Source organism: Antedon bifida, chromosome 1, assembly GCF_963402885.1.
Source record: "Antedon bifida chromosome 1, ecAntBifi1.1, whole genome shotgun sequence".
Taxonomy (NCBI): Eukaryota; Metazoa; Echinodermata; class Crinoidea; order Comatulida; family Antedonidae; genus Antedon; species Antedon bifida.
In genome coordinates this window covers 14228435-14242874 of record NC_136226.1, presented here as the reverse complement: position 1 = coordinate 14242874, position 14440 = coordinate 14228435, and the positions used below count along the sequence as shown (strand labels likewise).

The following is a 14440-nucleotide window of genomic DNA, read 5'->3' as shown; positions in this document are numbered from 1 at the left end:
AAAACAGCTTAATGAGTTTCACCGGAATATCATCTGGGTGGCCAGATTTATTGGAGTTTAATTTGTTTAAACTCTTCCAAATTTCTCCATGGTATATTTTGGGGGGTGGTTTTGTAGGCAAGTACGAGGGAAGTGTTTCCAATCTGAGTGGTGGAAGCTGGCAACATACTCTTGAGAAATGTTCATTAATTTGTTCAGCCTGTTCTTCAACAGATTCACCATAATTATTTAATTTAACATTGTCTGACTTATTGTTATATCCTGTAATGTTTTTAATTTTTTTATTCCATTTACCGGGTTGTGCATTTTTTAGTCCTTCTATATTATCCTTATAATGTTTCTCTTTAGCTTTGTTAATTTCATACTTTACTTTGTTTCTTAGGCTTCGCCATAAATTTATATTATTAGATCTATATGCCTTTTGTCGCTCATCAATCAATTTATGTATGCGATAGTTCATCCACGGCTTTTCATTATTTCGTCGTCGAATTACTTTTTGCGGAAAATGTTCTTCATATTTTTGTTTTAGTATATTTTCAAGGATTTCTGCCATTTTCTCTCCTGATTCTGCCAAATACACCTCCTCCCATGATTCCTGAGTTATCCATTGGCCCATCGATCGAATACAAGATTCTCTGAATGGCCTTGTGATCAAGGCTTTTGAGGTAGGCTTGCGAATTTGATTTAAAGGCTTCCAAATGATAACACAGTGGTCACTCTTGCCCAATGGACTGTGCTTTATGGGTGTTTCGTAGACATTATCAACATCAGTGACAATTTTGTCAAGGCAATTTTGTTTGCGAGTTGGGAAAAGAACGACTTGTTTAAGTAAGAGATGGTTTTCTAACTCATCAGTATCAAATTCATTGAAGTCGCCTAGTATAATAAATTCACGGTATAACAGTAACCAAAACAGTAAAATAAAGGTAAAAAGAAAAAAATTTGTCCAGGTTAGCTAGGAGTACAGGCGTCAGCACTACAGCGCCCTCTTATACGCTTATGTTACATTATGAGTCGGTATACAATATAGATTTATTGGACAGGTTTAGAGTCAGACAAGTTGAGTAGAGCCTATAATAATCAGCACACCATGAGACCATTCATGCACACAGAACCAACAAATCCAATCCAGGGAAAAGATAACAATAAAGCCATCTTGCTTATGTAACATTAGTTGGTTATCTGGCCTTGCTTTTCACAAACCAAAATAATTAATATCTTTTAGATTCATTTATTATTATTTTACTTATAATGTTACGTTTTTCTACTATTCATTTATTAATTTACGTATAATTTTACATTTTTCTATTACAGATGCGCAGTCTCCAAGTCCATCTAATGATTTACCAAGTTTACTAGATAATGTTGAAGAAAAGTTTTTATTAGCTTACAATGAAGTTCAACACAAGAGGTTTCAGTCTGCCTACTTAGCAGCTTTATTAGGCCTTTTACTTTCTGTTATACAGCTAACATCCATTATGGATATTATCTATGCTAAATTTGTAATATCTGCATTTCTTGTGTTGGTTATCTGGATTTGTTTATGGGATATTTGTGTACAAAGAGTATTTGAAGCTAATTCATTCATGGCACTCTTAGAGAATGTAAGAATTCGTAAAATGTACTCGGGGAAATTCTGAAAAAAATAAATATTTATTGTATATTGTACAGCCATACTGCGTTGAAACACTGGTTCTCGTCAGATCACCGAAGTGAAGCAACGTTGGGCCTGGTTAGAGCTTGGATAGGAGACCATCTGGGAATATCGGGTGCTGTATGGAGAATGATGGTGTAATGATAATATCGGATATCTGTACCATACTGATTGCATCATTATGGAAGTGCCTTAGTATTGCTTCGTTCTTTGGATAGGACGTATAGCCGTTAGGCCCATGTACATATAGTGCATGTCAAAGACCTTGGTACCCTATTCGAAAATAGATGGGACCAGAATAAATACTTCTAACTTTACATACCTTTAACCTAAAGATGATTATATTTTTAGATGAAAATTTGAAAATCAACTACTTTAATTTCCTCAACCTTATAAATAATATACGTTTTAAAAGACAATACTGTACAATTATAAAGTTAAAATATATTTTTTCTCAAACTGCATTGTGTAACAAATATTCACTAAAGCTACATTCACAATCATAATTTGTCAAAATACTTTATGGGATTGTGATGTGCCCATATATGGACATGATGATGTCATCTCTACCATATTTAAGAATATCACTACCATATTTGGACACATAACACTTTTTTGTCAATCTAGTTTGATGGTGTAAACAGAGCTTTAGTCTTTATATATTTTTTATGATGAGTGAAAAAAATACAATGACGTACAGATATAAATAGCCCGCTGATGATGTACGTTTTGCGTAAAAAGTGAGAGTTCTATTTGTTTGACATATACCAACTTCTTGTTGGATGGAAAACTTTACATTCAATAACCCAGCTGACCAAGTTATTGTAACAATATGAAAGACTTAAAAAATAAATTTTCAGAGGAGTGGACTTTTTTCTTTTTTTTTTCTCTATGGTCTAGTGAACTTCGAGTACCATTACCATATAATAAGAAAAATAATTTAATAATTAATATACTGGTAGATTCGTTCGTTTCATTAATAGGACAGCGCACGTATGTATAAACTTACCAGTTACAGTATATGGATAGTTAACAGATCGTTAAATGTTAGAAGCAACTCTTTTACTCCAAAGTAGGGCATTGTACTGTTTCTGGTGATCTGAACGCCCGTACATGCAATGACATTTTTAAAAATTAATAATGAATGGCTGAATTATTTTTCTAACTAATTAAATAGATGTACACCTCATGCAGATTCTGACATTAACAATTATGATGATTTCAACAATTTAGCAATAGGCCTATACTAGACACTCGTATTTATTCATTGGATATAGTCTGGGAGCCCAGAAGGTTTTAATTAGCAATTTGAGTACAAAAGGTTTGAGATGTGGAGTATGTAGATATGATCTATGGGACCCAGAAATGGCAATTCTTAAGTGACGGGTCCTGTTCAATTTTAAGGGGGAACCACCCAAATTACCCCTAAAATTGGATTTAATGCAATGACATTTTTAAAAATTAATAATGAATGGCTGAATTATTTTTCTAACTAATTAAATAGATGTACACCTCATGCAGATTCTGACATTAACAATTATGATGATTTCAACAATTTAGCAATAGGCCTATACTAGAGACTCGTATTTATTCATTGGATATAGTCTGGGAGCCCAGAAGGTTTTAATTAGCAATTTGAGTACAAAAGGTTTGAGATGTGGAGTATGTAGATATGATCTATGGGACCCAGAAATGGCAATTCTTAAGTGACGGGTCCTGTTCAATTTTAAGGGGGAACCACCCAAATTACCCCTAAAATTGGATTTAATTAGCATTTCGAGTACATGGACCAAACCAATTCTAAAATGTTCTCTGACCTATCAGGAATCAATATCCATAATTCTTAAGTGACCATTCCTGTGCTAAATTTACTTAAGAACGCCTTTAATTAGCGCTAATTAGACATTTAATTAGCATTTTGAGTACATCAACGAAATTCACACCACACATACTTATGAACATTCATCATTCTTAAGTTTGAAATCTGGGGCAAAAGCCACTTAAGAATGGGTCAAAGACGCTTAAGAGTGGGTCAAATGTCAAAATAATAAACAAACTTTTTGTGCCACTAACTGTACAATGAACCCTGCACTTAACCGTGCCAATATGTACAACTCCCGTCCTGGATTGAAAAAGATAATGGATTAATGTACATTCAGTATCTGGAGAACATACAAATCAATTATTCAATCATATTCCAGTAGAACTCATTGAACTAGCAATGATGCAAATGCTGCTTCAAGAAATAGCAAGAGATGACATGGCGTCTGATAAACCTGTACGGATCAGCGTGGCAACAAGATCTACTGTATCCATATCAATAACCCTTCTGATAGAGATGGATAGTCAACACATTAACAAGTCTAGTTGATACACTGGAAAGTTGCTAATAACATTCAAACCATTAAATCTCTGCTACACTTGAGCTTACTCTTAGACTCTTATCTTTTATTCTCTTGTTTTGCAATCAAACGGTGGTGCTTTCCCTAATAATCTAAGAGATCCCTGTAGGACTTGATGCTGTTTCTATCCTCAGTCTATCAGAAGGGTTATGACAGCAGGGCTATTGTAGATCCTTGCCATGCTTTATATATATCCATGCAGGTTTAATCTTATTAGAAATTATCTGTTGCCTAACAAATGTATTCCAATGTCCAATACTTAGATCTACTAGACTGAAATACGACTAAAATAATTTATTTATTTATTAAATATGGACACTGTACATTCTCTAGAATGGGACTAGTTTACTAGATAATGTTGAAGAAAAGTTTTTATTAGCTTACAATAAAGTTCAAACAAGAGGTTTCAGCAGCTTTACTAGGCCTTTTACTTTCTGTTATACGTGCTAACATCCATTATAGATATCATCTATGCTAAATTTGTAATATCTGCATTTCTTATGTTGGTTATCTGGATTTGTCTATGGGATTTTTATGTACAAAGTGTATTTGAAGCTAATTCATTCATGGCACTCTTAGAGAATGTAAGAATTCGTAAAATGTATTCGGGGAAATTATGAAAAAAAAAATTATTGTATATACCATAGCCATACTGCGTTGAACACCGGTTCTCGTCAGATCACTGAAGTTAAGCAACGTTGGGCCCGGTTTCGTTCTTGATGGGAGACCATCTGGGAATGATATACCGCAGAGTTATGGTGTAATGATAATATCGGACTAGCATGTGATAGCCTATCTGTACCATACTGATTGCGTCATTAGGCAAGATGCCTGACTATTGCTTCTCTTCTTTGGATGGGACGTATAGCCGTTGGTCACGTGTACATATAGTGCATGTCAAATACCTTAGTAAACTGTTCAAAACAAATGGGACCAGAATAAATACTTTTAACTATACATACCTTTAACCTGAAAATTGATTTTGAGATCAAAATGTGAACACCCAGAGGGACGTGCATATTGAATTATGTAAATAATGTGAAAATCAACTATTTTAATTTCCTCAACTTTATAGAAAATATACGTTTTAAAAGACAATAGGCCTACAGTACTGTACTATTATAAAGTTAAAATATATTTTTTCTCAAACTGCATTGTGTAACAAATATTCACTAAAGCTACATTCACAATCACGTAAATTGTCAAAACACTTTATGGGATTGTGATGTACCCATATATGGAAATGATGATGTCATCTCTACCACATTTAAGCATATCACTACAATATTTGGACACATCACACTTTTTTTGTCAATCTAGTTTGATAGTGTAAACAGAGCTTTACTCTTTATATATTTTTTATGATGAGTGAAAAAATACAATGACGTAGGCCTACAGCTATAAATAGTCCGCTGATGATGTAAGTTTTGTGTAAAAAGTGAGTTTTCTATTTGTTTGTCACATACCAATTTCTTGGATGGAAAACGTTACATTCAATAACCCAGCTGACCAAGTTATTGGAACTATATGAAAGACTTGAAAATAGATTTTCAAAGAGTGAACTTTTTTTAATTTATATTAATTATAGGTTACTTCATCAAAATTGGTATATCATTTATGTAAAATTGATGCATTTTTCCTATGGAAAATGTACATAAATCGAAAGAAAATATTTTTTTTTAAATAAATAATATTATGGCCGTTATAGGATTGTAGGCATAAGTTGAAAATCAGTGAATTTATGTCGTGGTTCCACACAAAAAAGGAGAATATAAACACTTGGATTCTATCCTTCCGATTTATTAGTGATCGTTATTGTACTATAGGAACAAAACATTACTTCAATTACATATCATTTAAGTACATGAGAATTCAAGCCCTGCAAAATATTAATAAACGAATAAGAAACATCACTGTAGCCTATATAGTCAATAATATAGTAATTCACAACAATTCAACAACGAACAATTAATTATAATAAATATTACCTCAAGTCATATTTATACAACACCATAACACGGCAACAAGTCGCCCTAAACGTGTAGACGCATCATCTTCCGTTCGAGCAAAATGCTGACAATCATTCAAAATGTATCAAAACTAAGATAAATATAGTAAATGTATATATAAAGTGTCATTAATTGCTAAGCACAGCATGGTTATTTGGTAACAATTGCTTATAGTACATAGGCCTACGATATGAGCAAGAACTATAAGATTATAATAACCAAGTAAACTTGCATGTCATCCAATTGCTAAATACAGTATATAATACGATAACTTACATAAAGGTAACAACTGCAAATGCGAAATAAGAACATAGCGAAAGCCTGAAAGACAACGAACAAAAGACCCGCTCTTCTTTACACACGGCTTTACACTTGCAAAATGATATACTGTACAATGTAAATATGCCTAGGGAAGAGTGAAAGTGTAAGTGTAATTTCACTTTTCCTTATTGGTTCTTGTATACTACAGACTATAACACATGGAGGGTAGCTCTAAATGTATAAACTAAGCACAACACATCTACACATCAAGTAAATAAAATAAAGAGCAAAATGTTACAACATTCAAAAGAAAAATTAGTTTAAAATACAAATAAAACACTAGACATGAAACTCGTCACTTTGACGAGTTAGTTATCCGCACCACGACAAACGCCACGTGCACGTCATACGTTGGAATATTGCACACAGAGATAAAGATTATGGCATTATGACAAGAACTGAAGAATATGATATGCTGTTAGTGCTGAATTCTGTCAATTTTGTGTCATATAGTATATACATGCAAACAGTATAATCTGTATACATATTACATACAGTGTAGAATAGGTGAAATTACGGGACCCGCCATTTATTCCAATTTTTAACATGGCGACGGTATCAAAATGAAACACTTAGATAGCAATTTCAGAAGGAAATTATCTTAGGAACAACATATTAACGTGTAGAAGAAATTTGAATACGTAAAATATAGATGCGCACCCTTTTAAATGTGATGAACTATTACGCAAAATATGAAAATACAACTTTTTTTATTCAACTGGCCATATGATGACGTCACAACATCCGATTGGCAAAATGTTTACATGAATTCGTATCTACAATCCAATAGCTTCCAGAAAACGTTTTAATCGTGATTATCACATTTTATTCTTACGAGCTATTACAGAATAAAATTTACTGTAAAGATGAAATTAATGACCCACGTAATTAAAATTTTTAGGCATGATGACGTCATAAAAATTAAAATATTTTTATCTCATGCTAAAGAAAGTTGATTGACCTACACAATATTTAAATGTAGGAGAAAAAGGAATACAGATAAGCGTGATGCGCTCCATTCACACTAAAAAAAAAAGGTGCAAATCTCTACCTAAAAAGGTGCAAACCGATGCAACAATAGCAGCTCCCTTTAAGGTGCACAACTGCACCTTTGACGGAAGGTGCAATTTTGAACCCTGATAAAGGGTGCTATAATGCTCCTTTGGAGTTCACATTTGCACCATATAAGGTGTAATTTTCTACCCTAAAAGGTGCAAATGAAATGCAACAATAGCAGCTCCCCAAAGGAGCAAAATTCAACCTCTAAATAAAGGTGCAACTTTACACCCTAATAAAAGGTTCAATAATGCTCTTCTAAGGTTCAAATTTCTGTTAAAAAGGTGCACAAATAAAAATCACTAAAATACAAAAAATATTGATTAAGCGTGGTATAATTTTATTCAACTTTAAAACATTACATTATTCAATTCAACTGCTGAATTATTGGATGGCAATTACCAGTCTTTGCACCTTAAATAGAGTGTGGCCATCTCTTAAACCAACAATAGGCCTATTGTTAAAAGTATCTAATGATGACATCTTTGACAGTATTCTCTTCAGTATCCCCATATATCTGAAACAGTGTTCTTGATGTCTGGTTCACCTTTTCCGAACATTTTCACCTGATTATGTACTTTCCTAAAAAGCATGAAATAGGAAGGGAAACTATTATATTAATATTATCATTAATATGACAACATCATACAATACATTATTGACATTGTTCTGATTTTTAAAGTCAAATTACCTAGTCCACATGCTTCACATACTTTAAAGTATGTTCCTCTCCCTTTCCTCAGCTCGTAGTATAGTAGGCCCTATATATACTAGCTAGAGTATTACGGTACATGTGGTCACATTTCTTTCTCCTTTTCTGGACATCTTCATTGCTGCTGATCAGAGCAGAGGTGCTCTTTCATGTTTAAACTTATTTTATCCCTCCATGACATCATGTAGGCTGTAACTATTTATAATTAAAAATAATGTGTATAAGAATTAATATAGCCTAGGTAGGCCTACTAGGCATAATAATACCCAACTACTGTAACTATTAATATTAATAACTAGGCTAGGCCTATTATTAATTATAGGCCTAGCTAGCCGGCTAGGCCTAGACTAGCCTAGTCTAGGTCTGCTTTTAATTAAGTTTAAGGTCTACCTAGCCTATGCCTAACCCACTAACTAGGGCCTAGGCCCAGGTAAGTAGGCTAGGCCTGGTCTAGGACTAGCCCCCCCCCCCCCCCCCCGAGAGGCTACTGTAGGCCTCTAGACTGCCTACTTTAGGCCTAACCTAGGCCGCGCCTAGCCGCCTGGCCTAGGCTACCCTCTAGGTAGGCCTAGCTAGCCTTATTTATTTAGCCTAGGCTTATAGGCCTATATAATAATTAATCTAATAAAAACCACCAAATTACATGCCTATAAAGCTTCGTTACTTACTTTCAACAGCTATCCTACACGGGAGAGGTGTGGGATCCGGGAGCTAGGCCTAGTTTTATAGGCCTGATTTTTTGGGCGCAAACTCTGCTCACAATATTTAAACTGCATGGATGGATGTTTAACAACCGCACACGGGACGCGCTTAAAATTATTGTTCAATTCCTGTTTCAAATAAATTTACAACAGATGCCTACATTATGATATTAAATATTCTAATAATATTGTTAAATATGAAAGAAAAGTTTACTTATTCTAGACTTAAGCAAACCAGAGTAAATAACCTCTGAAATTCAATATTTTAAAAATTGTTTAAAGACATCTTGCGTGCGCATACGGCACGAAAATTGTACAAAAAGGTGCTATTATGCACCTTTTAACTGATGTTAAACCTTATAGGGTGCCCAGTTGAACCTTTGAATTTATCATGTTAAAGGTATAAAACTTTAATTTTCAGTTACAAGCCAGCGACTTTCTAATGTTCCGTAAGAAACAGATTTTTTCGAATTCCGATATTATTATGAATCTTTCTTATTTTTGTTTTAACTTACCACAATAATGTCATTCTAAAAAAATTGTCATAATCATTACCTTTTAAGTTTTTAGAAGCCCTAAGTTAAATATATCAAGAAGCGTTCATTAATCTAACACTAATAGGTCTTATTTTGTCACACAGTCACCATGGCGTCGGCCTACTTGGGCCTTTGTGGTGCAGTTCTGCACCTTTTTATATTTTTCTGCATTTTTCGATATAAAAGGTGCAAAAATAAACCTTTTATGAACTCTGCACCATTTTATGAGAAAAAGGCGCAAATTAGCACCCTTTTATAGGTTTGCACCCTTTATTGCACCTTTAGTTTTAAGTGTGTTGAATGTGATGAGCAATAACGAAAGAGACAAAAATCCTATATTTTACATTCGTGTGGCCATACGATGACGTCACAATTTTTTTTTTAGCCTTATCGATGCATGATCCGATATCTACAACTCATCAACTTCTAGATTTTGTAATAAAAATAAACGGTTCACGGTTTACTTTAGAAACTAAGACTGTTTAAAAAAAGACAAAATTTTGACGATTTTTTAAGCTTTTTCATAAAAAACGCGCATGAAATGTTTAATTCAACGTGTTCGTATGGCGTTATTTAAATTGGAAAAGGTCTAAATTGTTTTCAAAATTACTAGAAAAGGCTTGAAAAATATAATTCAAGAGAAAAAAATATGTTTTTAACGCTACGTGCGCACGGCGTGCGTAAAAAATTGCGCGCCCGTGGGAATTTATGACATGCTCAAAATGACAAGAAACGCATAAAAAGTTGATTAGAAATTAATTTTGCGCATTTTGAAATTTTAAATGCGCGTGCGCGCGTAACTTCTTGTGAAACATGCCATTTTTAATCCATAGAAAGTTTGCCCTTGATATGACTTAAATTTTCACCAAGTGTCAATATAAAATGACTTTTGGTTTATAATCTATGATCAATCATTGAAATTCATAAAATCGCGCGTAACTTACGCTACGCGACTCTAACGTCATATAACAAAGTTTCCTGCACATCTACAGCTACAGGTCAATCTTATGAGAAAGTTATACAAAGTTATGTCTACAAAAATTTGAGATATAGCTGCAACAAAAATCCGGGAAAGAAAGAAGAATAAAGATGAAGAAAAAGAAACGTGACAATAACAAGGGTTATCCGCAACTAAGTTGCGGATAACCAAAAAACTGTTGATCTCATCATGGAGAAATATCTCATACAATAACAAGGAGTTATCCGCTTGGTATACCAAGCGGATAACTAAAAATATGCATAACAATGAAACCAATGAATGGTTAGTTTTCCTTTATACACAAAATCATGAGGATTGAATGACACAACTTTATAATTCTGCATAGTCAAAGCAGTGTTGCTGACATTGGAATCGTTAAATGTTAGAAGCAACTCTTTCACGTAGTGCTAAATTAAAAAGGGGAAGGAGTGAATCGTAAACGATATCGTAAATATGAAGCGTTATTTAGTAGCTGGAATGTGTACCATACTAAAGTTTTGTTTGTTTTCTACGAGAGTGAATATTAATATTGCCATAATCGAAATGGTGGAAACTCATAATTCAACAGAGAGGGACGGCTTTAATGGAACTGTGACATTAGCTGCAAGTTATACAAACAAATATACCGAGGTAATCACTTCACGTTTGTTCACATCAAAATACAAACAAGACAAAATGTGAAAAAACAATCTTATCCTATGTTCTTAACTTAAATACTTTCTAAAAGTCTGTAGTTTTAATATTGAGTTTTCCCTTTCTATCTCTTAAACCCACGCTCGCGTGGTAAGACGATAACTACTACTGTATTTAAAGTTGGACATTTTACACTTTCAATTTTAAACGTTATATAGGCTATTTACGATAATAACTTGCATTATTTTCAGTTTTTGATTATGTTTATGTATACTATAAATAATTTTGGGAACATTGATGGGCTTCATTGTAGAATTGGTGGAACCCGTAAATTAAACTTGATTTTAATATTATAACCGTTTTAAATAACTTATATTTTTTGTTAATAGAGACACATTGCAATATTAGTGACACTTCCAGATTCAATATGCCTGCCTTTTCTTTTATTAATAAACTTAGACCCAAGAGCCCAGCATCCATTTGGTGGTTTATTTGATTGGTATAAAATTTGATATCTTAAAGGGTATTTTGGAAATGAAATGTAAATCTACTGAAATCATTTTGATTAAATACAGATGACAATTCTTATTTATTTATGCTTTACATATTATATTAGCCTAAAAAATCATCCTATACAGCTCGAAGAGAAAATATATTTGATTTAATAATAATAGGGCCTACGTACACTAACTAAATTCTCCAAAGTAGGGCATTGTACTGTTTCTGGTGATCTGAACGCTCGTACATGCAATGACATTTTTTTAAATGAATAATGATAGTGATAATTATTTACAATTTTAAATACGGTGTTGATACCCCCATTAAACCATGATAATAACTAATAAACCGTCTGACGACATGTCGAACTATAATTAAATGTTAAACTATATGCAGAAATAGTGGTATTAGAATTATGAACGGTATAGAACAGTGTAGTGGATTTATATTGTAGGTTCCGAGCGTAATATGTTCTCTGGCGTATTTAATCCACGCGACGTACACTGACTGCCAAATGATTCCACATACAAAAAGTATATTCAACTATAACTTTTATTTCTTGTAACTCAGTATTAATACAATACAACTTTCTACCAGTCTAGACCTTTCTTCTCTATACTCTATACGTCTTTCTACTATCATATTATTTTCTCTACCCTTAATATCTATTACATTTTTCTACTTATACTGGACATGCAAATTAGGGGCTTCAGAGGAGGATAAAATGTTCCCTCCAGGGCCTAGACTCTAGACCTACTTACTAGGCTAGCTAGGCCTAGGCCCAGATAGGCTTATTTAATTTAGTTATTAAATAGACCCTAGGCTAGGGTTAGGGTTAGTGGTGGGTTAATTTCCCACCACAATTACACCATTATGATTGGCTAATCCTTTATCTAACCACAGGAAATCAGAAACATAATATTATGACAACCAGACTCAAACATTTTGTAATTGTCAAATAGCTTTCTGGAATTGAATACATTGGAAAGAACTGAGCATAGTATTTGCCAAAAGAATGGCTTTTCTAACTTATTAAATAGATGCACCCCTCATTCAGATTCTGACATTAACAATTATGATGATTTCAACAATTTAGCAATATGCCTATACTAGACAGTCGTATTTATTCATTGGATAAGGCTGTACGAAACCTTAAGAACGGTAGTCTGCTGCTGCGTATGACGGAATTCGTAATGAAATGCTAAAACTTAGCCTTACCACTATCGTTAAAAGTTGCTTAACTGAGAACAAGTGCACCAGGGCCGTAGCCAGGATCTGTCAAGGGGGGTTCGGACACTAAGTATTTGGGTCACTGCCCCGCGCCATACTAAATGTTGTTTCTGCCACTAAATTAAAATTGAGTTCCATTTCATCGTATACAATATCCATCCGGACCCGGAACTTGATAGGCTTAGTCATAAAGTAGTTACAGAGTTGCAGGGCATTTTATCATTGTTGAATGTTTTGATTAGCCTAATTGTTAAAACGACCTTCACAACTAAAATATTTCTTTGTAATTTATTTTAAATGGAACGCTACAAAAATCAGAGCATGAATACCTAATAACCAGACAAGAACGTATCTTTATTACGTTTTACTATCAATCCATTTTCATATCACGCAATCCATTTTTCAACAATATAGTAGTATAATAATAACATTTTGATTGAATAGTGAGGGATTAGTTACAGTTTGACTTTGAATAAACCATTGGTAATTTACTGAAAATCCAAAATGAACTTGTGTTATAATACAAACAACATTATTCAATCAAAGAAACGCTCTACTACACATGAGAAATAGATGTCGGTCGATAAACTTCTGACGACGACTAAAACAACGACAATCAGCTAAATGTTAGTGATTTTATTTCATCTCTGGCTTGTTACATTTTTCATGACACATTACCGGACTTCCCCCTCCTCTCGCAATGAACGACAGTACAGATCTTCCCTATCTAGGCTCGTGTATGTAGCATACTACGTTATTCACAAATTATCCACGCATAGCAGTGTTACTAGAGCCAGCGCCATCACAGATAACCTCTAATGGATCAATCATTCACACATGAATTCAAAAATTCATCGACAAACGAAATATAGCCTATATTCATTCCTTTTAAATATTAGGCATATTGCCAAGGCTAATAATAATCGATTTGTCCATAATTATTGCGTTTTGCCGGGGGTTTTCCATAATCTAAGGCCAATTTTTAGGCCAAATCATAATTGTGCGTATAGTTTTGTATTTCCGATGCGTGTAGTACCCTATTTATCTTCATTTCCGTACGTTCGTAAATATTAGGCCGAATTTCCGTAGTAATTTATAGACGTTCCGAAATTTGAACCGTGTTATACCGGTAGCAGAGCAAAGTTTGCTTCTTTCTGCAAATGTCCTATCATTATTTTCTTTGTTTTATTTGGAGTGTGGTTTAAAACAACACGTTTGTAAAGTTTATAGTGGATAAATAAAAATGATTTTTTGGAAATTGTGGTTTTAACATCTGACTTTATTTAGCATTTTTAAATGAATTAAAATTCCAAATTATACACCTTTCGCTCAATATATTTATAGCAACAGCTTCATATTTTTTGTATAACTTTTTAAAATTATTAATTGATAATTAATTTACATTAATTGAGTACAGTTATTAGAATGTATTACCGTACCAAAAGTACCTTCATCGGGGACTTCCCCGTGACGTTCGCATTGAACGAAAAAAAAATTATCATGAATTTTACGCGCGAGAGTACCATTTGCGGCCATCTAGGGGTGTCATTTAACAATTTTCTTGCTCAAATACTCAGTGTCTACAGCCCTGGAGTCTTTGGGCAACCCTCTTAAAATAGTCCTGCGACCGCCCCTGATAGCTCTATCTATATTTATTTACAGCAATTTGTTGAGGAAACTAAATATATCAATGTAAATAGGTGGTATTA

At 33.5% G+C, this 14440-nt stretch overlaps 1 long non-coding RNA gene and 1 pseudogene across 1 annotated transcript; one reads left to right on the top strand and one right to left on the bottom strand.

Moving 5' to 3' along the window:
- Positions 1 to 1663: 1663 nt before the first annotated feature.
- Positions 1664 to 1781, top strand: LOC144853743 (5S ribosomal RNA; annotated as a pseudogene).
- A 6165-nt stretch (positions 1782 to 7946) lies between these two features.
- LOC144839612 (uncharacterized) lies at positions 7947 to 8907 on the bottom strand. The gene is made up of 3 exons (XR_013611769.1): positions 8823 to 8907; positions 8134 to 8349; positions 7947 to 8024 (listed from the first exon to the last, which is right to left on the bottom strand). It is a non-coding gene; the product is annotated as an uncharacterized LOC144839612 (long non-coding RNA).
- Between the last annotated feature and the right edge of the window lie 5533 nt (positions 8908 to 14440).